Source organism: Phyllobates terribilis, unplaced genomic scaffold (genome assembly GCF_046119375.1).
Source record: "Phyllobates terribilis strain yellow unplaced genomic scaffold, ASM4611937v1 Scaffold_3__8_contigs__length_932513732, whole genome shotgun sequence".
In the NCBI taxonomy this organism is placed as follows: Eukaryota; Metazoa; Chordata; class Amphibia; order Anura; family Dendrobatidae; genus Phyllobates; species Phyllobates terribilis.
In genome coordinates this window covers 371,580,187-371,604,476 of record NW_027362763.1, presented here as the reverse complement: position 1 = coordinate 371,604,476, position 24,290 = coordinate 371,580,187, and positions in this window count along the sequence as shown.

Genomic DNA, 24,290 nt, shown 5'->3' with positions numbered 1-24,290 from the left:
TGCAGTAAAAAAATTGGTATTCTATATACAGGTGTTATATCTTGCAACACAGATAGGCTACTCCACTGACTAACACAATCTGCAATAGGCCAAAAAGGATTAGCTTTGCTAGATTCAGCCAAATGCTGTGAAAAAAACTTGCACAGCACTGGCACAGACCTGCCTGGCAAAAACTGATAGGAACTCATGTAACCTAGTCCTGAAAAGGACTCCAATTACAATTAGTCTTTACTCCCACAACCTATCTATTTAAGAGCACAGACCTCCCTGATAAAAGTCGTAGGAAATGCTGTAACCTAGTCCTTAAAAGGACTGCAATCACAACTATTCCCTACTCCCAAGCTATCTGTAGATTTCAGAGAAAATTGGCTTGAAATTAACAAGGTATAGCACACACAGCAACAGCGGTGCCGTCTAACACGCAGCTGCAGCAGTGAGAAAATGGTGGCGACGGGGAAAATGGCTTGGTCTTATAGGGCAAGGACATGTGACATACACTGCCAATCACACATGCCCTTGCTTGTGTGAAAAAAAGCAGTTCGCTCCGTGTGTGCGCTGCTGATAGGCTGACAGATTGCACCTCCCCACTGCAAATGCGGGAAAGAGAAAAAAAAATGGAGATCTTCATTGTTCCTGCAGAGATCCATCCCCTGCCCCTCCCCCCGCCCCGCTGTACACTCAAACTGCGTATTAACATTAATTTTCATCATTACTGAGAAAAAATCCAGTTATGATTTTGGTGCACGAACAGTTATCGAACATAACCTCGAACAGCCGAATTTTTCTCAAATTGTTCGTGTTCGCCGACCGGCTCGAACACCGCCCAAAACAGCTCGAATTTGAGATTGGCGAACAGTTCGAGTAGAACAACGCTCATCTCTACTGTCGACCTCCTCTATCCACTTCACACAAGCAGAAACGGCTCCAGTGGGCCAAACTTTACATGAAGACTGATTTCAAAACTGTTTTGTTCACGGATGAGTGCCGTGCAACGCTCGATGGTCCAGATGGATGGAGTGGAGGATGGCTGGTTGATGGACACCCCATGCAAACACGGCTACAGCGCCAACAAGGAGGAGGTGGAGTAATTTTTTGGGCTGGAATCATGGGGAGAGAGATTGTCGGCCCCTTTAGGATCCCTGAAGGGGTAAAGATGAACTCCATAATGTATGTGGAGTTTCTCAAACAGCACTTCCTGCCATGGTTCAAGAAGAAGAACCGTGTATTCCACAGCAAGATCATTTTTATGCATGATAATGCACCGTCTCATGCTGCACATAACACATCTACATCTCTGGCTGATATGGGAATAAAAGGGGACAAACTTATGGTGTGACCCCCATGTTCCCCTGACCTCTACCCCATTCAGAACCTCTGGAGCATCATCAAAAGGAGTGTCTATGATGGCGGGAGGCAGTTCACATCTAAGCAACAGCTCTGGGAGGGTATTCTGTCCTCATGCAAAACAATTGAAGCAGAAACCATCCAAAACCTGACAAATTCAATGGACGAGAGAGTTCAGAAGCTCCTTTCGAACAAGGGGTCCTATGTGCAAATGTAACATCACCTAGAATAAAGTTTTGAGTTGAAAACTGTTTGATTTCAGTTTCTAATAACCTGCTAATGCTTATAATTTCAAAAATGACCATTTTTTTGGTCTTTATTAAAATGAAAAGGTTGATCGAAGAGTGTGGGGGATCTAAGAGTGTGGCAACCCAGTAGTCAGGATTACTTCGAATTCTGACAATCTGAGGGTCATATTGCAGGTAGTGCAGCAAGAAGGCACTTATGTGCCTTGCGCATCTCGGAGCCCCAAAATTATTTTACGGGCTAGATGCAGCTAAAAATTATTATTAATTTTAAATCTGGTGGAGCTTAGTATAGATGGCCTAATAGAATCAGTACTGCACACTGCTACAAAGCCCAAATTATTTTCCAGCCAAGATACAGATAAACATGATTAGTAATTTTAAATCTGGTGGAGCTTAGTATAGATGGCCTAATAGAATCAGTACTGCACACTGCTACAAAGCCCAAATAATTTTCCAGCCAAGATACAGATAAACATGATTAGTAATTTGAAAGCTTAAAATGGTTGGTGAGGTGATTTTAAACAATCATCAAGCTTTTACTCTCCCCAGGATGACACAGGGGTAGAAAAGTCGTTTCGGATCCATGATTTGTTCATCTTTATAAACATGAATCTGTCTACATTATCAGTGGAGAGCCACGTGCGCTTATCTGTCAGCACACCACCAGCAGCGCTGAACACACGTTCAGACAGAACGCTGGCTGCGGGGCATGACAAGATCTCCAAGGCGTTAGTGGCTAGCTCCGGCCATTTATCCAGATTGGAAGCCCAAAAAGAGAAAGGGTCCAGTGACACAGTCATGGCTTCAATGTTTACTTGGAGATACTCCTGTACCATCGTCTCTAGGCGTTGACTATGTGTCAGACTTCTTGTCTCCTGTGGCCTTGCAAAGGATGGGCTAAAAAAGTGGTGAAATGATTCCGCAAAATTGATGTTACCAGCAGATACTGTGTTTCTGTTACGGTTTGACTGCTGAACACTCGACGGTCCCACGGTTGGCAGGTTGGAACTGTGAGATTCAGTACGTGCACCACTGGTGTTTTGTGGAAAAGCACATGTAAGATTCTGCAACAGTCTCTGCTGATACTCCTGCATGCGTGCATCCCTTTCTATGGCAGGAATAATTTCTGCAAATTTACTTTTGTACCGGGGATGTAACAGTGTGGCAACCCAGTAGTCAGGATTATTTCTAATTCTCACAATTCGAGGGTCATGTTGCAGGTAGTGCAGCAAGAAGGCACTCATGTGTGTTGCGCATCCAGGAGCACCAAGTCCCTGTTGTGTTGGTGGCGAGGTAACAATCATGCTTCCTTCCTCTGTCCTCTCCCCCCAACCTCGCACAACAGAAATGTGATCAAGGTCTCCCTCATCTGATGAGTCTTCCATCAGTTCGTCCTCCACTTCTTCCTGGGCTCCTGCAGCTTCCTCACTAGTTTGGCTGCTACCATGCGCCCTGGTAAAACCATCTCCCCTACCCTCACATGCCTGCCACCTTGATGCTGCCGACCGTCTGGACCTTGCAGATGTTAGCCCTTCCGCATACAACTCCTCCTCCTCTACTTCCTCCACCTCCTCTTGTGCTACCACCTGACTCCGAATTCTGTTTAACTTGTGCTCCAGCATGTAAATCACCGGAATAGTCATGCTGATAATGGCATCGTCAGCACTAAACATCTTCGTCGCCATTTCAAAACTGTGCAGAAGGGTGCATAGGTCCCTGATCTGAGACCACTCCTCCAGCGTGATTTGCCCCACCTCTGGATCTTGTTGGCCCAGGCTATACGTCATAACGTATTGCACCAGGGCTTGTCGGTGCTGCCACAGTCGCTGCAATATGTGCAGAGTTGAATTCCACTGGGTAGCCACATCGCATTTTAGCCGGTGAAGTGGCAGGCCCAACGACTTCTGTAGAGATGTAAGTCGCTGAGCTGCGGGATGCGAACGGCGAAAGTGAGCACACAGCGACCGTGCCCTTTGCAGAAGGCCATCTAGTCCGGAATAGTGGGCTAAAAATTGCTGGACAACCAGGTTCAACACGTGAGCCATACAAGGCACGTGTGTGACATTGCCCCGGCGAAGGGCCGCACCCAGGTTTGCAGCATTGTCACACACGGCCTTCCCTGGTTTCAGGTCCAGTGGAGACAACCATTCATGAAATTTGTTCTCCAGAGCTGACCACAACTCCGCAGCTGTGTGACTCACATTTCCCAGACATTTCAAAGTAAAAACCGCCTGATGACGTTGAGCCCTACTGCCAGCATAGTAAGGAGGTGTGCAGGATCCCTTCTGCGCAGTTAGAAAGCTTGTGGCATGACCAGACAGGCTTTGGGTGCAGGTGGAGGACCGAGAGGAGGTTGAGGAGGCAGAAGCAGTGGAGGAACTTTGAGATAAAGAGGATTGACGCACAACTCGTGGGGACGGCAAGACTTGGACAGCAGCCCCTTGTCCTGCTGTCACCATAGTTACCCAGTGCCCAGTCAGTGACATGTAACGCCCCTGTCCATGCCTACTCGTCCAAGTGTCTGTGGTGAAATGCACCCTGTCACACACAGAGTTTCTCAAAGAAGCGGTGATGTTGTGTGCGACATGCTGGTGGAGCGCAGGCACACCTTTCTTTGAGAAGTAGTGCCGACTGGGCATCTGTTACTGGGGCACTGCGACGGACATAAGGTCTCGAAAATCCTCTGTGTCCACCAGGCGGAAAGGCAGCATTTCTGTAGCCAAGAGCTTGCAGATGGTGAAATTCAACCTCTTAGCTTTCTCATGGCTAGGAGGAAATGGTCTTTTACTTGTCCACAACTGAGGGACCGAGGGCCGGCTATTGTGCTTAGACGGGGTTGATAAGGGTGTCTCTGGCAAACTGCCGGTCTGTGAGGAAGATGCAGGTGGACATGTTAGGTTGCCTTGATCCAAAGGTGGTGCTATCGATGTCGGACAGCGCTCAACAACAGCTGGTTTTACCACCTCCAAAGAAAATGATGACCTGCCAATCACGCTGGCTGTTGCGGGTAAAGAGGTGGCAGGTCTGCGCCCCAAAACAGGTGTGACTGCTGTCCCCCCAGTCACAGAGGATGAAGAGGCCGTGGATGCACAAGATATGGCAGACGGTGGTTGGCCCGGCCGGCTAGGCCGCATTGTAGCACAGTGAGCTTCCCACTGCAACTTATGCTTCATGTCCATGTGCCGGTTCATGCATGAAGTACTCAAACTATGTATTTTTTGGCCTCTACTTAGCTTTTGCTGACAAATGTTACAGATAACACGAGTTGGGTCATCTTTATCGATCTGAAAAAATGCCCAGGCTATGCAAGGCTAAGTACCCATGCGACCTGAAGAGCCACCACGACTTGTGGTGAGAGGCAGAGTTGTGTTTGAGGATGCAGTTGCTGACGTGCTTCCAGTACTACGTCTCTGTCCAGGAAGGCGCAACCTGACCTCGTCGTCACTAGCATTCTCCTCCACCTCCTCTGCTGACCTCATCTCTTGGCTGACTGTGGGTTGACAGTAAGTGGGATCTCCAACCTCATCATCATCACCCTGTGCATTATCACACCTGTCGTCCTCAGAGCCAACCTGTTCCTGCCCTGACAAAAAACTAAAGTTGTCGCTCCAATCAGGTATTTGAGTCTCATCATCGTCTTCCTCATTGTCTCCACCAACAGGAGTTACAGTTTGGGAATGAGGGTCTACGTTATGGTCAGAACCTTCAGCGTCTGGTCCTGGATCCGACTCATAAAGATTCTGGGCATCAGTGCAGATCATTTCCTCGTCTGGATTCACAGAAGCGCTGGAGCCGACCTCTGATTCCCAGGCTATAGTATGAGTAAACAGCTCTGCAGACTCAACCATCTGTTCTTCCTCATACTCAGACGGGCAGCTGGAGATTTGGGAGCTGTGAGGAAGCAAGTGCGATTGGGGTGACACCTTTGAGGACTGGAGTATTTGTGATGTTGAAGTTGATGTGGAGGAGAGCCCACTTAAAGGAACACTTGATATCCGTTGAAGCACCGGCTGTTTTTGTGCCTCATCTGGAATTTGTAGCGATTGGCGTGGCCGTAAGAAAGGGATCTTATCACATTGTCCGCTAAAAGAAGTAGACATTTTAGTTTGGCTGGAAGATGGTCTTTCTTCTGCAGATGTTACTGTTGGTTTAACACCTACCCCACAGACACAACCTTTTTTCCCCTTCCCAACATGCCTATTCCCCTTTCCACCAGCAGCAGGCCTTTTTCCACTCATTTTGGTGGTTAACTAATTCACAACTCTGGAGTTGTTTGCACAAAAAAACAATGGATGGAAACCGAGCAGAGCTGAGTGGCCAAACTGTGGTATTAGGCCAAAACTATTGGGTTAGATGCAGAAAAAAATTATATTCAATTTGCAACCTGATGGAGGTCAGTATAGATGGACTAATAGAACAAGTCCCACACACAGCTAGAAGCCCAAATATTTTTTCAGAGGTAGATGCAGAAAAAAATTATATTCAGTTTGCAACCTGATGGAGGTCAGTATAGATGGACTAATATAACAAGTCCCACACACTGCTAGAAGGCCAAATATTATTTCAGAGCTAGATGCAGACAAAAAATTATTTTGAATTTGCAACCTGATGAAGGTCAGTATAGATGGACTAATAGAACAAGTCCCACACACTGCTAGAAGCCCAAATATTTTTTAAGAGGTAGATGGAGAAAAAAATTATATTCAGTTTGCAACCTGATGGAGGTCAGTATAGATGGACTAATAGAACAAGTCCCACACACTGCTAGAAGGCCAAATATTTTTTCAGAGCTAGATGCAGATAAAAATTATTTTTAATTTGCAACCTGATGGAGGTCAGTATAGATGGACTAATAAAACAAGTCCCACACACTGCTAGAAGCCCAAATATTTTTTCAGAGGTAGATGCAGAAAAAAATTATATTCAGTTTGCAACCTCATGGAGGTCAGTATAGATGGACTAGTAGAACAAGTCCCACACACTGCTAGAAGGACAAATATTTTTTCAAATCTAGATGCAGAAAAAAAATTATTTTGAATTTGCAACCTGATGGAGGTCAGTAAAGATGGACTAGTAGAACAAGTCCCACACACTGCTAGAAGCCCAAATGTTTTTTCAGAGCTAGATGCAGAAAAAAATTATATTCAATTTGCAACCTGATGGAGGTCAGTATAGATGGACTAATAGAACAAGTCCCACACACTGCTAGAAGGCCAAATATTTTTCCAGAGCTAGATGCAGAGAAAAAAATATTTTTAATTTGCAACCTGATGGAGGTCAGTATAGATGGACTAATAGAACAAGTCCCACACACTGCTAGAAGGCCAAATATTTTTTCAGAGCTAGACGTAGATAAAAATAATTTTTAATTTGCAGCCTGATGGAGGTCAGTATAGATGGACTAATAAAACAAGTCCCACACACTGCTAGAAGCCCAAATACTTTTTCAGAGGTAGATGCAGAAAAAAATTATATTCAGTTTGCAACCTGATGGAGGTCAGTATAGATGGACTAGTAGAACAAGTCCCACACACTGCTAGAAGGACAAATATTTTTTCAGAGCTAGATGCAGATAAAAATTGTTTTTAATTTGCAACCTGATGGAGGTCAGTATAGGTGGACTAGTAGAACAAGTCCCACACACTGCTAGAAGGACAAATATTTTTTCAGAGGTAGATGCAGAAAAAAATTATATTCAATTTGCAACCTGATGGAGGTCAGTATAGATGGACTAATAGAACAAGTCCCACACACTGCTAGAAGCCCAAATATTTTTTCAGAGCTAGATGCAGACAAAAAATTATTTTTAATTTGCAACTTGATGGAGGTCAGTATAGATGGACTAATAGAACAAATCCCACACACTGCTAGAAGCCCAAATGTTTTTTCAGAGCTAGATGCAAATAAAAATTATTTTTAATTTGCAACCTGATGGAGGTCAGTATAGATGGACTAATAGAACAAGTCCCACACACTGCTAGAAGGCCAAATATTTTTTCAGAGGTAGATGCAGACAAAAAAATATTTTTAATTTGCAACTTGATGGAGGTCAGTATAGATGGACTAATAGAACAAGTCCCACACACTGCTAGAAGCCCAAATATTTTTTCAGAGGTAGATGCAGACAAAAAATTATTTTGAATTTGCAACCTGATGGAGGTCAGTATAGATGGACTAGTAGAACAAGTCCCACACACTGCTAGAAGGACAAATATTTTTTCAGAGCTAGATGCAGAAAACAATTATATTCAATTTGCAACCTTATGGAGGTCAGTATAGATGGACTAATAGAATGATGCTATGCCCAAAAGGTTTTACTTCACTAGGTGCAGTAAAAAAATTGTTATTCTATACACAGGTGGTGTAGCTTGCAACACAGATAGGCTACTCCACTGACTAACACACTCTGCAATAGGCCAAAAAGGATTAGCTTTGCTAGATTCAGCCAAATGCTGTGAAAAAAACTTGCACAGCACTGGCACAGACCTGCCTGGCAAAAACTGATAGGAACTGATGTAACTTAGTCCTGAAAAGGACTGCAATTACAATTAGTCTTTACTCCCGCAACCTATCTATTTAAGAGCACAGACCAGCCTGATAAAAGTCGTAGGAAATGCTGTAACCTAGTCCTTAAAAGGACTGCAATCACAACTATTCCCTACTCCCAAGCTATCTGTAGATTTGTGCGAAAATTGGCTTGAAATTAACAAGGTATAGCGCACACAGCAACAGCGGTGCCGTCTAACGCGCAGCTGCAGCAGTGAGAAAATGGTGGCGACGGGGAAAATGGCTGGGTCTTATAGGGCAAGGACATGTGACATACACTGCCAATGACACATGCCCTTGCTTGTGTGAAAAAAAGCACTTCGCTCCGTGTGTGCGCTGCTGATAGGCTGACAGATTGCACCTCCCCACTGTAAATGCGGGAAAGAGAAAAAAAAATGGAGATCTTCATTATTCCTGCAGAGATCCATCCCCTGCCCCTCCCCCCGCCCCGCTGTACACTCAAACTGCGTATTAACATTAATTTTCATCATTACTGAGAAAAAATCCAGTTATGATTTTGGTGCACGAACAGTTATCGAACATAACCTCGAACAGCCGAATTTTTCTTAAATCGTTCGTGTTCGCCGAACGGCTCGAACACCGCCCAAAACAGCTCAAATTTGAGATTGGCGAACAGTTCGAGTCGAACAACGCTCATCTCTACTCACAATAAAACATACAAAAACGAATCCAAAATGGATTTTTCTGGGAAATATGTTAAGGAACATCCTTTCCAGGGAAATGACTTGTATATAAGGCAAAATAAATAACCAAAACCAAAAATACTCCTCCACACCTTGGGCTATGTTCACACGTAGTGTTTTTGAAGCGTTTTTGCACTTTTTCATTACTTTCAATCAAGACAAATGCATTCACTGGGAAATGTCATTTTAACATTTTACAACCTTATCTGGCCATGTGGTGTGTGACACATCACCAGACACATGCATACAGTGCTGAATAGACTTGGGAACAGCATGGAGAAGACCTCTGGAAGCATCTCTGACTGCCAGATCACTGCCTAAAAGTGTGCCCATCATAAGTGATCCTTGGCGCATGCGAAGACGCCTACCGCCATGCATGTATTTCACCACAGCCATATTGTTTATCTTGATGAAAGGACTTGGGAAAACATATCTACTCCAGCTGTCATTTCTCCCTGGAAGTCCTCTAAAGCTGCTTTCACTTGAAATGTGGCCTTTTAGTCTTGTGGAGGCGGAATCTTTTCATAACCTCATGCCGGCGGTGTCCATGCTCGGTTCCCAGCCGCCACTATTTCTCCCGGTTTCGTCTCCGTCTTCCACAAGAACGGGTCCCACAACATTACCCGTGCCCTTCCCAGAGCACTTACTGGGAATGACCCCCTAACCACAAACACATAGACAGGTGAATGTGGCCAGGGACGAGACAGAGCCAGTCTACAGCTTTTTTTGCTGAGTTGTATTTCACAACAGCATATTCTTTAGCTTGGTGAAAGGACTGGCATAGAGGGAAACTATTCTGGCTGTCATTTCTCCCAGGAAGTCCTCTAATTCAGCTTGTTGCAGAAGCAATGGCAGCCCGTCCAACATCAACTCGCACTTGTTAGTGGTGCTTTGACACACAAACATCTTTCTTTGCGCATTTAACTTCATGACTACAGAGTTGGGCAATGGCCTGATCTGCAATGCGGTTTGAGAAATAACATGCATAAGCAGGTCCGATCCATATTAAAAAAGCAGTCATAGAGTGTCCGGGAACCTTCCTCCACACTTTTCTTAGCCATGGCTGCTTCTCAGCAGGGTTGGACGGGCCAACCAGAAAACCGGAGACTCCTCCGGGGGGCCCTGGCTTCTCTTTCAGAAGAGTTCATAGTGCTGAGGTGAGGCCATGATGATGATAGAGGCCACCATCTGCTTAGTTTTCTGTTACTTGGAATGCAAGCGCAACTATGCAGCCAGCCATCCACCCACCCACTTACCCACAGGCCGCAATGCTAAACTGCCAGATTTCTGGGCAGCTGCTTGCACTTTAAATGTGGCCTTTTAGGCTCATGGAGGCGGAAGCTTTTCACAAACTCATGCCTCATGCCTCGTGTCCATACTACCCAGCCGGCACTATATCTCCCGGTGTTGTCTCCGCCTTCTACAAGCGCGGGTCCCTGAACATTACTGCTGGTACTTTTTTTGTGGGAATTTGCTTGCCTCCTACCAGCCTGGAATATTTCCAGTAAACTATGGTATGACGCCATGGTATTAGCACTAGCGTTGAGCCACCCCCGTAGTGTTCGAGTTCGGTTCGGTTCGTCGAACACCCGTGTGTTCGCCGAACTGTTCGTCGAACTGTTCGTCGAACACCTTCGAACACCGTTAAAACCAATGGCAGGCAAACAAAAACACATAGAAACACATAGAAAACACCTTCAAAGGTGTCCAAAAGCTGACAAACTGCTCAGAAGACACAACTAACACATGGAAAAGTGACAAGTACATATAGTCATGCGAAAAGAAAAGAGGTGGAGGAGTAAAAGGAGGGGGAGACACAGATATAGGCATGTCATGCCCTTCTAAAATCCAAAAAGTGAGAAGCCGAGACGGCCAGTCCGCTCCTGCCCGTGCCACCTCCGTGTCGCCGGGTTTGTGCCAGAGCCGCGGTGAACCCTGACGGCCAGCCCCCCTCTCCCAATACTGGTGCCTGTCCGCTGGTGGGTCGAGAGAGCCCCCCTGTGGTGGAGGCAGCTCTAAGCTTTTTAATTTAAATTGTTTAATTTGAATGAATACACTTTAAATCCATTTACATGGATCTATTGGAGGGCAAGTCTCATGCCAGCAGCCGCGTAATTCCAGCTCCAGTAGCGTCCACTAAAGCTGCTGCAGTTAAAAAGCTTTTATAAGGATCGAGCTCGGCTGTCCACCGCAAGGCATCCTAGTGCCAGTCCCAGCCCCTATGCCTTGGGGTGCCTCCTGATGCTCTTCACTAAGTATCCCGTGGTCCCGAAGCATTTCCTTTGAAAAAATTAAGTGTCCAAACTACAGGTGGTGTAGCTTGCTTAACAGCCGGGATAATCCGCTGACTAGCAGACACTGCTACTAGGCACAAAGTATTTCCTGGGCTAGATGCAGTTAAAAATTTGTAAGTAGATACTCTCGTTGGATGCTGAGAAAGCATTCCATAGAGTCTCCTGGCACGCCATATATGATTCTCTTAAAAAGCTTGGGGTAGGGGTCTAGGGGACCCTTTTATAGCCAAAATCACGGCCCTGTATCACAATACGTCACCTAGGCTGAAGATAAATGGAACTGTAGCACCGAGGGCTTGGTTGCTACAGACGTATTGCACCTCACCCAGAGGTGTGATATCTCACTCTCAGATAAGGATGGAGTGTGGATCAGGACCCGACACCTGCATGCATTACACCACATTGCCGTGGGGCAGGGCGACCAATATGCCCCTGAGATGGGCACGACAGTCCCTGTCCCTGGCTGGAGTGGGGGGAGGGAACACTGAGGAAGGGGAACCCTGCAGTGCAGGAGCAGGGAGGAAGCAGTTCCTGGGTGCATTGAGAAGGGAGTATAAAAGGTGGGCACCATCTTAGTTCAGTGCAGAGAAGTCTGAGCAGAAGTGGCAGGGAGCAGGGGCTCTGCATGAGCTCTGCTCCGGAGGCGGGCCTAGTAACAGAGGCCCAGGCCTGCAAGAGGGAGAAGGAAGGAAGAGGAGCGGAGAAGGCTCCAGGAACGAGGAATGAAGGGATCCCAGGGGTGCGGACGGGCGAGTCGCCACCGCACGCCCGAATCCACCTGCGTGGAGGGGTCAGGCCAAAGGGGGAGACCGGTCCCCGAACTAGTGGAGGCAGGAAACGACCCTCAGCTAGAAACCGGAGGCTCTGACATTTTATGTGGTGCAGCCCCTTGCTCCACCCGCTAGGAAGGCACCACATAGGGTCAGGGAAACTGGCGCCAAGTTTACCAAGAGGAGGCCCGAGGCAGCCGGACAGAAGTGTTGGTAAGAAAGGCCAGACAAAGGACACACAAAGGGGGTCCTGTGAAGCGCTCCAAAGTTATCTGGGAGTTGTCTGAGCCCCTCACCTGGTGAGCACAGTACGACGTGGGCAGCCGTTACCTGCAGACGTGGTCTGGATAATAAGAACTGTGAGTAAAGGCCCTGAACTGCATCACTGACTCCGTGTCGTTACTGCTGCTGCCCTGCACCATCACCCCCATCCTCCGCATACACTGCCCTGAGGCTATACTCCTCCCGTGGGGAGTTATGCTACGCTCTGCTGCACCCACAACACCAGCCTTAGCGGTCTGCCCTGTAGCGGCAGTTCACTCTGACCGCAATCCACGGGTGGCGTAGTCGGACATTTAAACATCAAAACCACATAAATAGTTCCGCCACTGGTTTGACCGCCCTGAGCCACGGAACCGGATCGCCGCCACGAAGACTACAACCACCAGCATCCACCAAAAAGGGTCCGGCTCCGGGTGTCCCAAGGCCCAGGGGGTGCGTCAGAACATTTTCATCACCTTTCACAATCACCAATGGGACAAGGCAGGGATGTCCTCTGTCCCCTCTCTTATACATCCTAGTGACGGAGCACCTGCTCTCATCAATTCGCCATAACCCCAATATTAGGTGGATTGAGGTGGGAGGCACCGAGTACAAGTGCTCTCTATTTGCTGATGATGTCCTAGTATATATCACTCAATCACATATATCCATCCCTGCTGTTATGGCTGAAATAGATCACTTTGTTACATGGTAAAATTTTAAAATCAATGCAGCGAAGTCTGAGGCCCTCGATGTCTCCCTCCCTAAATCCATATAGGATTCCATCCAGTCCAACTTTCCCTTTGCCTGGCCCTCACAGGGTATCAAATACTTAGGAATTCCTATTCATAGAGACCTCTCCCATCTATGTTATCTTAATTTTGGGCCCTTTATTGAACAATTCCATACAGACCACGGTTGGCAAGTTAGAACTGTAAGATTCACTACGTGAACCACTGGTGTTTTGTGGAAAAGCACATGTACACCGCGTTCCAAATTATTATGCAAAAAGTGAGTGATAAGGGAAGAATTTGTTTGTTTGTCAGTTAAACTCATTGATGGTGATGTGTGTCAGGGCTCTTTATATCACTGTAAGCAATTGCAGACACCTGTGCTAATTAGTTTGGCAGGTGTGTCCAATGAAAGGCAAGACTACTTAAGAAGGCTCTCTCACATTATTAAGCAGCCTACATTTTCTGCCAAAATGGGAAAGAAAAAGGATGTGTCGGCTGCTGAGAAGCAACAAATTGTGGAGTGTTTAGGTCAAGGCATGACTACAATCAACATTGTGCGATGATCAGGATGAAGTGTCTTGGCAATCAAGAAGTATGTAGCTGATTCACAGTACACACGTGTGCGTGCTGATAAGGGCAAATTGAGGACTCTTTCCTACAGGCAATTACGTCAGGTTGAAAGAGCAGCGGCAAAAAAGCCTTGTCATAGCAGCAGACAAGTTTTTAAAGCTGCTTGTGCCTCCAACGTCCCCCGAACAACAAGATGCAGGGTCCTTCAGAGGTTTGCAGCTGTGCATACGCCATCCTGTCGACCTCCTCTATCCACTTCACACAAGCAGAAACGGCTCCAGTGGGCCAAACATTACATGAAGACTGATTTCAAAACTGTTTTGTTCACGGATGAGTGCCGTGCAGCGCTCGATGGTCCAGATGAATGGAGTGGAGGATGGCTGGTTGATGGACACCCCACGCAAACACGGCTACAGCGCCAACAAGGAGGAGGTGGAGTAATGTTTTGGGCTGGAATCATGGGGAGAGAGATTGTCGGCCCCTTTAGGATCCCTGAAGGCGCTAAAGATGAACTCCATAATGTATGTGGATTTTCTCAAACAGCACTTCCTGCCATGGTTCAAGAAGAAGAACCGTGTATTTCACAGCAAGATCATTTTTCTGCATGATAATGCACCATCTCATGCTGCACATAAAACATCTGCATCTCTGGCTGATATGGGCATAAAAGGGGACAAACTTATGGTGTGACCCCCATGCTCCCCTGACCTCTACCCCATTCAGAACCTTTGGAGCATCATTAAAAGGAGTGTCTATGATGGCGGGAGGCAGTTCACATCTAAGCAACAGCTCTGGGAGGGTATTCTGTCCTCATGCAAAACAATTGAAGCAGAAACCATCCAAAACCTGACAAATTCAATGGACGAGAGAGTTCAGAAGCTCCTTTCGAACAAGGGGTCCTATGTGAAAATGTAACATCACCTAGAATAAAGTTTTGAGTTGAAAACTGTTTGATTTCAGTTTCTAACAACCTGCTAATGCTTATAATTTCAAAAATGACCATTTTTTTGGTCTTTATTAAAATGAAAAGGTTGATCGAAAAGTTTGGGGGATCTAAGAGTGTGGCAACCCAGTAGTCATGATTACTTCGAATTCTGACAATATGAGGGTCATGCTGCAGGTAGTGCAGCAAGAAGGCACTTATGTGTCTTGCGCATCTCGGAGCCCCAAAATTATTTTCCGGGCTAGATGCAGCTAAAAATTATTTTTAATTTTAAATCTGGTGAAGCTTATTATAGATGGCCTAATAGGATCAGTGCTGCACAGTGCTACAAAGCCCAAATTATTTTCCAGTCAAGATACAGATAAACATGATTAGTAATTTGAAAGCTTAAAACGGTTAGTAGGGTGATTTTAACCAATCATCAAGCTTTTACTCTCCCCAGGATGACACAGGGGTAGAAAAGTCGTTTCGGATCCATGATTTGTTCATCTTTATGAACGTGAGTCTGTCTACATTATCAGTGGAGAGCCGCGTGCGCTTATCTGTCAGCACACCACCAGCAGCGCTGAACACACGTTCAGACAGAACGCTGGCTGCGGGGCATGACAAGATCTCCAAGGCGTAAGTGGCTAGCTCCGGCCATTTATCCAGATTGGAAGCCCAAAAAGAGCAAGGGTCCAGTGACACAGTCGTGGCTTCAATGTTTACTTGGAGATACTCCTGTACCATCGTCTCTAGGCGTTGACTATGTGTCAGACTTCTTGTCTCCTGTGGCCTTGCAAAGGATGGGCTAAAAAAGTGGTGAAATGATTCCGCAAAATTGATGTTACCAGCAGATACTGTGGTTCTGTTACGGTTTGAGTGCTGAACACTTGACGGTCCCACGGTTGGCAAGTTGGAACTGTGAGATTCACTACGTGCACCACTGGTATTTTGTGGAAAAGCACATGTAAGATTCTGCAACAGTCTCTGCTGATACTCCTGCATGCGTGCATCCCTTTCTATGGCAGGAATAATTTCTGCAAATTTACTTTTGTACCGGGGATCTAACAGTGTGGCAACCCAGTAGTCAGGATTATTTCTAATTCTCACAATTCGAGGGTCATGTTGCAGGTAGTGCAGCAAGAAGGCACTCATGTGTGTTGCGCATCCAGGAGCACCAAGTCCCTGTTGTGTTGGTGGCGAGGTAACAATCATGCTTCCTTCCTCTGTCCTCTCCCCCCAACCTCGCACAACAGAAATGTGATCAAGGTCTCCCTCATCTGATGAGTCTTCCATCAGTTCGTCCTCCACTTCTTCCTGGGCTCCTGCACCTTCCTCACTAGTTTGGCTGCTACCATGCGCCCTGGTAAAATCATCTCCCCCACCCTCACATGCCTGCCGCCCTGGTGCTGCTGACCGTCTGGACCTTGCAGATGTTAGCCCTTCCGCATACAACTCCTCCTCCTCTACTTCCTCCACCTCCTCTTGTGCCACCACCTGACTCCGAATTCTGTTTAACATGTGCTCCAGCATGTAAATCACCGGAATAGTCATGCTGATAATGGCATCGTCAGCACTAAACATCTTCGTCGCCATTTCAAAACTGTGCAGAAGGGTGCATAGGTCCCTGATCTGAGACCACTCCTCCAGCGTGATTTGCCCCACCTCTGAATCTCGTTGGCCCAGGCTATACGTCAGAACGTATTGCACCAGGGCTTGTCGGTGCTGCCACAGTCGCTGCAACATGTGCAGAGTTGAATTCCACCGGGTAGGCACATCGCATTTTAGCCGGTGAAGTGGCAGGCCCAACGACTTCTGTAGAGATGTAAGTCGCTGAGCTGTGGGATGCGAATGGCGGAAGTGAGCACACAGCGACCGTGCCCTCTGCAGAAGGCCATCTAGTCTGGGATAGTGGGCTAAAAATTGCTGGACAACCAGGTTAACACGTGAGCCATACAAGGCACGTGTGTGACATTGCCCCGGCGAAGGGCCGCACCCAGGTTTGCAGCATTGTCGCACACGGCCTTCCCTGGTTTCAGGTCCAGTGGAGACAACCATTCATGAAATTGGTTCTCCAGAGCTGACCACAACTCCTCAGCTGTGTGACTCACATTTCCCAGACATTTCAATGTAAAAACCGCCTGATGATGTTGAGCCCTACTGCCAGCATAGTAAGGAGGTGTGCAGGATCCCTTCTGCGCAGTTAGAAAGCTTGTGGCATGACCAGACAGGCTTTGGGTGCAGGTGGAAGACCGAGAGGAGGTTGAGGAGGCAGAAGCAGTGGAGGAAAAATGACATAAAGAGGATTGACGCACAACTCGTGGGGACGGCAAGACTTGGACAGCAGCCCCTTGTCCTGCTGTCACCATAGTTACCCAGTGCCCAGTCAGCGACATGTAACGCCCCTGTCCATGCCTACTCGTCCAAGTGTCTGTGGTGAAATGCACCCTGTCACACACAGAGTTTCTCAAAGAAGCGGTGATGTTGTGTGCGACATGCTGGTGGAGCGCAGGCACACCTTTCTTTGAGAAGTAGTGCCGACTGGGCATCTGGTACTGGGGCACTGCGACGGACATAAGGTCTCGAAAATCCTCTGTGTCCACCATGCGGAAAGGCAGCATTTCTGTAGCCAAGAGCTTGCAGATGGTGAAATTCAACCTCTTAGCTTTCTCATGGCTAGGAGGAAATGGTCTTTTACTTGTCCACATCTGAGGGACCGAGGGCTGGCTATTGTGCTTAGACGGGGTTGATAAGGGTGTCCCCGGCAAACTGCCGGTCTGTGAGGAAGATGCAGGCGGACATGTTAGGTTGCCTTGATCCAAAGGTGGTGCTATCGATGTCGGACAGCGCTCAAGACCAGCTGGTGTTACCACCTCCAAAGAAAATGATGACCTGCCAATCACGCTGGCTGTTGCGGGTAAAGAGGTGGCAGGTCTGCGCCCCAAAACAGGTGTGACTGCTGTCCCCCCAGTCACAGAGGATGAAGAGGCCGCGGATGCACAAGATATGGCAGACGGTGGTTGGCCCGGCCGGCTAGACCGCATTGTAGCACACTGAGCTTCCCACTGCAACTTATGCTTCATGTCCATGTGCCGGTTCATGCATGAAGTACTCAAACTATGTATTTTTTGGCCTCTACTTAGCTTTTGCTGACAAATGTTACAGATAACACGAGTTGGGTCATCTTTATCGATCTGAAAAAATGCCCAGGCTATGCAAGGCTTAGCACCCATGCGACCTGAAGAGCCACCACGACTTGTGGTGAGAGGCAGAGTTGTGTTTGAGGATGCAGTTGTTGACGTGCTTCCAGTACTACGTCTCTGTCCAGGAAGGCGCAACCTGACCTCGTCGTCACTAGCATCTTCCTCCACCTCCTCTGCTGACCTCATCTCTTGGCTGACTGTGGGTTGACAGTAAGTGGGATCTCCGACCTCATCATCATCACCCTGTGCGTTATCACACCCGTCGTCCTCAGAGCCAACCTGTTCCTGCCCTGACAAAAAACTAAAGTTGTCGCTCCAATCAGGTATTTGAGTCTTATCATCGTCTTCCTCATTGTCTCCACCAACAGGAGTTACAGTTTGGGAATGAGGGTCTACATTATGGTCAGAACCTTCTGCGTCTGGTCCTGGATCCGACTCATAAAGATTCTGGGCATCAGTGCAGATCATTTCCTCGTCTGGATTCACAGAAGCGCTGGAGTCGACCTCTGATTCCCAGGCTATAGTATGAGTAAACAGCTCTGCAGACTCAACCATCTGTTCTACCTCATACTCAGACGGGCAGCTGGAGATTTGGGAGCTGTGAGGAAGCAAGTGCGATTTGGGTGACACCTTTGAGGACTGGAGTATTTGTGATGTTGAAGTTGATGTGGAGGAGAGCCCACTTAAAGGAGCACTTGATATCCGTTGAAGCACCTGCTGTTTTTGTGCCTCATCTGAAATTTGTAGCGATTGGCGTGGCCGTAAGAAAGGGATCTTATCACATTGTCCGCTAAAAGAAGTAGACATTTTAGTTTGGCTGGAAGATGGTCTTTCTTCTGCACCTACCCCACGGACACAACCTTTTTTCCCCTTCCCAACACGCCTATTCCCCTTTCCACCAGCAGCAGGCCTTTTTCCACTCATTTTGGTGGTTAACTAATTCACAACTCTGGAGTTGTTTGCACAAAAAAACAATGGATGGTAACCGAGCAGAGCTGAGTGGCCAAACTGTGGTATTAGGCCAAAACTATTGGCTGGGTTAGATGCAGAAAAAAATTATTTTTAATTTGCAACCTGATGGAGGTCAGTATAGATGGACTAATAGACCAAGTCCCACACACCGCTAGAAGCCCAAATATTTTTTCAGAGCTAGATGCAGAAAAAAATTATTTTTAATTTGCAACCTGATGGAGGTCAGTATAGATGGACTAATAGAACAAGTCCCACACACCGCTAGAAGCCCAAATATTTTTTCAGAGCTAGATGCAGAAAAAAATTATATTCAATTTGCAACCTGCTGGACGTCAGTATAGAAGGACTAATAGAACAAGTCCCACACACTGCTAGAAGCCCAAATATTTTTTCAGAGCTAAATGAAGAAAAAAATTATTTTTAATTTGCAACCTGATGGAGGTCAGTATAGATGGACTAATAGACCAAGTCCCACACACTGCTAGAAGCCCAAATATTTTTTCAGAGCTAGATGCAGAAAAAAATTATATTCAGTTTGCAACCTGATGGAGGTCAGTATAGATGGACTAATAGAATGATGCTATGCCCAAAAGATTTTACTTCACTAGGTGCAGTAAAAAAATTGGTATTCTATACACAGGTGGTATATCTTGCAACACAGATAGGCTACTCCACTGACTAACACACTCTGCAATAGGCCAAAAAGGATTAGCTTTGCTAGATTCAGCCAAATGCTGTGAAAAAAACTTGCACAGCACTGGCACAGACCTGCCTGGCAAAAACTGATAGGAACTGATGTAACCTAGTCCTGAAAAGGACTCCAATTACAATTAGTCTTTACTCCCACAATCTATCTATTTAAGAGCACAGACCTGCCTGATAAAAGTTGTAGGAAATGCTGTAACCTAGTCCTTAAAAGGACTGCAATCACAACTATTCCCTACTCCCAAGCTATCTGTATATTTGTGCGAAAATTGGCTTGAAATTAACAAGGTATAGCGCACACAGCAACAGCGGTGCCGTCTAACACGCAGAAGCAGCAGTGAGAAAATGGTGGCGACGGGGAAAATGGCTTGGTCTTATAGGGCAAGGACATGTGACATACACTGCCAATCACACATGCCCTTGCTTGTGTGAAAAAAGCACTTCGCTCCGTGTGTGCGCTGCTGATAGGCTGACAGATTGCACCTCCCCACTGCAAATGCGGGAAAGAGAAAAAAAAATGGAGATCTTCATTGTTCCTGCAGAGATCCATCCCCTGCCCCTCCCCCCGCCCCGCTGTACACTCAAACTGCGTATTAACATTAATTTTCATCATTACTGAGAAAAAATCCAGTTATGATTTTGGTGCACGAACAGTTATCGAACATAACCTCGAACAGCCGAATTTTTCTCAAATTGTTCGTGTTCGCCGACCGGCTCGAACACCGCCCAAAACAGCTCGAATTTGAGATTGGCGAACAGTTCGAGTAGAACAACGCTCATCTCTAATTAGCACTGCCTCCAGTACCAGTAGCAAAGCCATCCCCAATTTCCTTCTCATGAATTTTATTTGGTAGACTGAGTGCCTGCCCAAATACATTAGTTTTTCACAAAGGAGCTGAAGATACAGTGGCAGTAGGTACAAATTTCTCCAGCCTGCTAGATATTAGAGGGTGAATGGCAGCACATTGGATCAGTGGTCAGCGCTGAGATCCTGGGTTCAAATAGCCAGCAAGGACAACATCTGCAAGGATTTTTTATGTTCGCCCCGTGTTTGCGTGGGTTTCCACTGTGGTAAAAAAAGCAGCCATAGAGTGTATGTGAACCTTCCAACACACTTTTCTTAGCCAGGACTGCTTCTCGGCAGGGTTGGACAGTCCCACCAGAGAATCCTCTGGTGTGCCCTGGCTTCTGCATCAGGAGAGTTCATGATAGCGCTAACGTTGCAACTGCTATGGGGCTCTTGAGCGGGGGAGAAAGGTGAGCCCTCAGAATCAAATCCTTTGGTGGGTCCAATATTTTTCAATCTGAAACATCATCTCAGTGGGAGTTGTATTTCACCAAAGCCATAATTTTTAGCTCGGGGAAAGGACTGGCATAGAGGGAAACCGTATCATTTCTCTGTCACCAGGTTCCGCCCATAGTCACATACGACCATGCCTGGCTGTATGTTCAGCGGTGAGAGCCACATATCAGGCTGCTGTGTTACAGCTTTCAACAACTCTGCAGCGCTGGGTGGTTTGTCACCTGAGCATTAAGCATCTTATCTTCAGCACAGCCTGTTGCCGCTTGGCCAAGGCAGTGCTGCAGTGCTTCAGCTTGTGACTGATGTGGTCATTTTGGAGATGGAGAAGGAGGTGCAGGAGCTGAACAATGTGATTACATTGAGGTTACATTGGCGACTCTGTTTTTTATACTAAAGAAAAATCATACTGTTTGTTTGTTTTTTTTACGTTATTTTTTAAGACAAATGCATTCACCGAGAAATGTCATTTTAACATTTTACAACCATATCTGGCCATGTGGTGTGTGACACATCATCAGACACATCCTGTTTCATTTATGATGGAGGGACTCTGAAAGTCACAAAGCCTATTTTTATAGGGCCATCAGGCGGCCCTTACTATTCTTAAAAGGCCAGCAGTCTGCCCTCGCTATTGTTAGAGACTTCAGCCGGCTATGCTTTGTTGTTCCCATTATTAACAAGTGGGTCTCCTATACTATTATTGCGTATGCAGTGACTGCAAGGTCTGCCAAAAATTCAGACGCAACCAAATACCACTTTGAAGAGACATAGAGGAGGGCCTCAGTAAAAAAAATGTTCCCATTATAAAGGAGCGGGTCTCCTATAGTGGTACTACCCATGCTGTGACTGCAAGGGCTCACCAAAATTTGGGAAAAACCCCACTAAGAAGATAAAGACACATAGAGCAGGGCCACAGTAACAAGTATGACATGTTCCCAATAGAAAGGAGAGGGTTTGCTATACAGTTATAAGGTATGCAGTGAGTCCAACGGCTGAACAATTTTAGGAAAAATCCCACTAAGAATTTAAAAGCACATAGAGCAGGGCCACAGTAATGACAAATTTCCATTAGAAAGGAGAAGGTCTCCCATAGTGTTGGCCTATGCAGTGAATGCAAGGGCTGCCAAAAATTGGGAGGCACTCCAATGCCCCACCCATGGAAGAGACGTACAGGGCCTCATGAAAAAATGTTCCCATTATTAGGAAGTGGGTCTCCCATAGTGTTGGCCTATGCATTGAAAGGGCTGCCAAAATTGGGAGGCACTACAATGCCCCTTGGAAGAGACTTAGAGAGCCTGATAACAAAATGTTCCCATTAGAAAGGAGCGGGTCTGCTATACTTTTAATGCCCATGCACTAAGTGTATGGGCTGACAAACATTTACCCTTGGGGGGTATATATGAACATACTATATAAAAAATGTTTTTTATGGATATCATAAACACCCTTTAAAAAACATTATGTGGGTGTTGCATCATGGACCATGGTAACTCTGGTGATATGGTGGTGGAGGATGAGGATGAGGAGAAGGAGGAGGAAAAGAACAAATAGCCAAAATCAGGAAGCGTATACCCATGTGTGGGTGTGAAGAGGTGCATGGGAATACACCTTCCAAAAAAAGACACTGAATTTGAGTTTATATTACGCTGCTATCATTCGGTGGTGTTGAAAAGTCTGGCCCAATCCAGCCCTTGTTCATTTTTATAAGATTCAGCCTGTCAGCATTTTCAGTTGACAGGCGGATGCGCTTATCTGTTATAATTTCACCAGCGGCACTAAAAACCCATTCTGATAAAACGCTAACGGCAGGGCAGGCCAGCACCTCCAAGGCGTAGAGAGCCAATTCATTCCACGTATCCATCTTGGATACCCAATAATTATAAGTCACAGATTAATCATGGAGGACGTTGGTACGGTCGGCAAGGTATTCCCTCAGCATCTTCACAAACTTTGCACTCCTTGTGAGAGTACCCCACATCTCAGGGCCTGTGCGATGGAAGAGGCTGAGAAAATTCTCCCAGAACTTTGAGAGTGTTCTCCTGCCTCTGCTGGATTGAAGTTGTGTCTCTCTCACCTGTACTCCTTGGTTGTCCAACGAACTGCGACCTCTGCCACCAGCGTTTTCAGATGGGAATTTTTTTAATAGTTCCGCAACAAGGGCCTTCTGGTACTGCCCCATTTTTGTAGACTTGTCAGCCTCAGGAATAAGAGATATATAGTTCTCCTTGTAGCGTGGGTCTAGAAGTGTCACCAACCAGTAATGACTATCACCCAAAATTTTGAAAACGCGAGGGTCATGGGAAAAGCAGCGTAACATAAACTCAGCCATGCGTGCCAGGCTGCTAACAGGCAAGACTTCCGTGTCCCCACCAAGAGGATGACTGACCATGCTTTCCTCCTTTTCCTCCTCTCTATCCTCTGGCCATCCACGCTGAACAGACGGTATTACAATTGTGCAGGTAGTACCGTCTATAGCGCATGAAACTAGCTCCTGTTTTTTCTCTTCCTCCTCCTCTTTCACATTGTCACCCAATCCACGTTGGGATGAGATGAGGCTGGGCTGTGTGTAATCACCCTATATGGTTCCTTGCTTCATCTCATCGTGCTTCACCTGCAATGCATCCTCTTTGATTGTGAGAAGAGAGCATTTCAGAAGACAGAGAAGCGGGATGGTGATTTTAATTATGGCGTCATTGCCGCTCACCATCTTGGTGGAGTCCTCAAAGTTTTGGAGGATGGTACATGTGTCTGACATCCATGTCCACTCCTGAGGTTTTATGTGTGGAGTCTCGTGCTTGTGTAATGCAGGAACGGCACACCGGGATAAATAGTGGCAGCTGGGGACTGAGTACGGAGGAACGGCCGCCGCCATCAGGTTGCGGAATGATTCCATCTCCACGAGTTTAAAAGGCAACATTTCTAGAGCAAGCAGTCGCGAAATGTCGGAATTTAGTAGTGTGGCATGTGGAGCGTTGGCTGCGTATTTGCGGTTGCGTTCCAAGGACTGGGGTATGGACAACTGAACGCTGCGCTGGGACAAGGATGTGGACGTGCTTCCTGATGCTGCTACTTGAGAGTGTGCAATGACAGGTGCAAGGCAGGAGGCATCTTCGCATTCAACATGGACAGGGGATTGGCTTGCATGCACAACAGCGGAAGAAGCAGTGGTGCCACCCACAGACACTGTTCCTGGACCCTGGGGTTCGGCCCACAATGTTGGGTGCTTTGGTGCCATGTGCCTGATCATGCTGGTGGTGGTCAGGCTGGTCGTTTTGCCACCCCTGCTGGTGCTGGCCTGGCAGGTGGTGCAAATGGACTTTTTGGGGTTATCGGCAGAGTCTTTAAAAAACAACCAGACTCGGGAAGACCTAACAGTTGTACTGGCAACTTCCTTCATGTTGGTGTTACGGGGAACGGTTGCCTGCCTTCTTTCTGTGGCCACCACACTGCTTCTTCCAGGCAGTTGGGGTGCTCTGCCTCCCTCCCCCTGTGTGCTGCTGTCCTCGCTCTTCATGTCCTCCTGCCAGGTTGGGTCAGTTACTCTATCATCCACCACCTCGTCTTCCACTTCTGCACTCTGGTCCTCCTCCTGACTTTCTAGCAATTGTGTCTCATCATCGTCCACCTCTTGTGACACTTTCCCACCATCGCCTTCTTGTGACCGTGGCTGCTCAAATATTTGGGCATCGCTACATGCAATCTCCTCTTGCC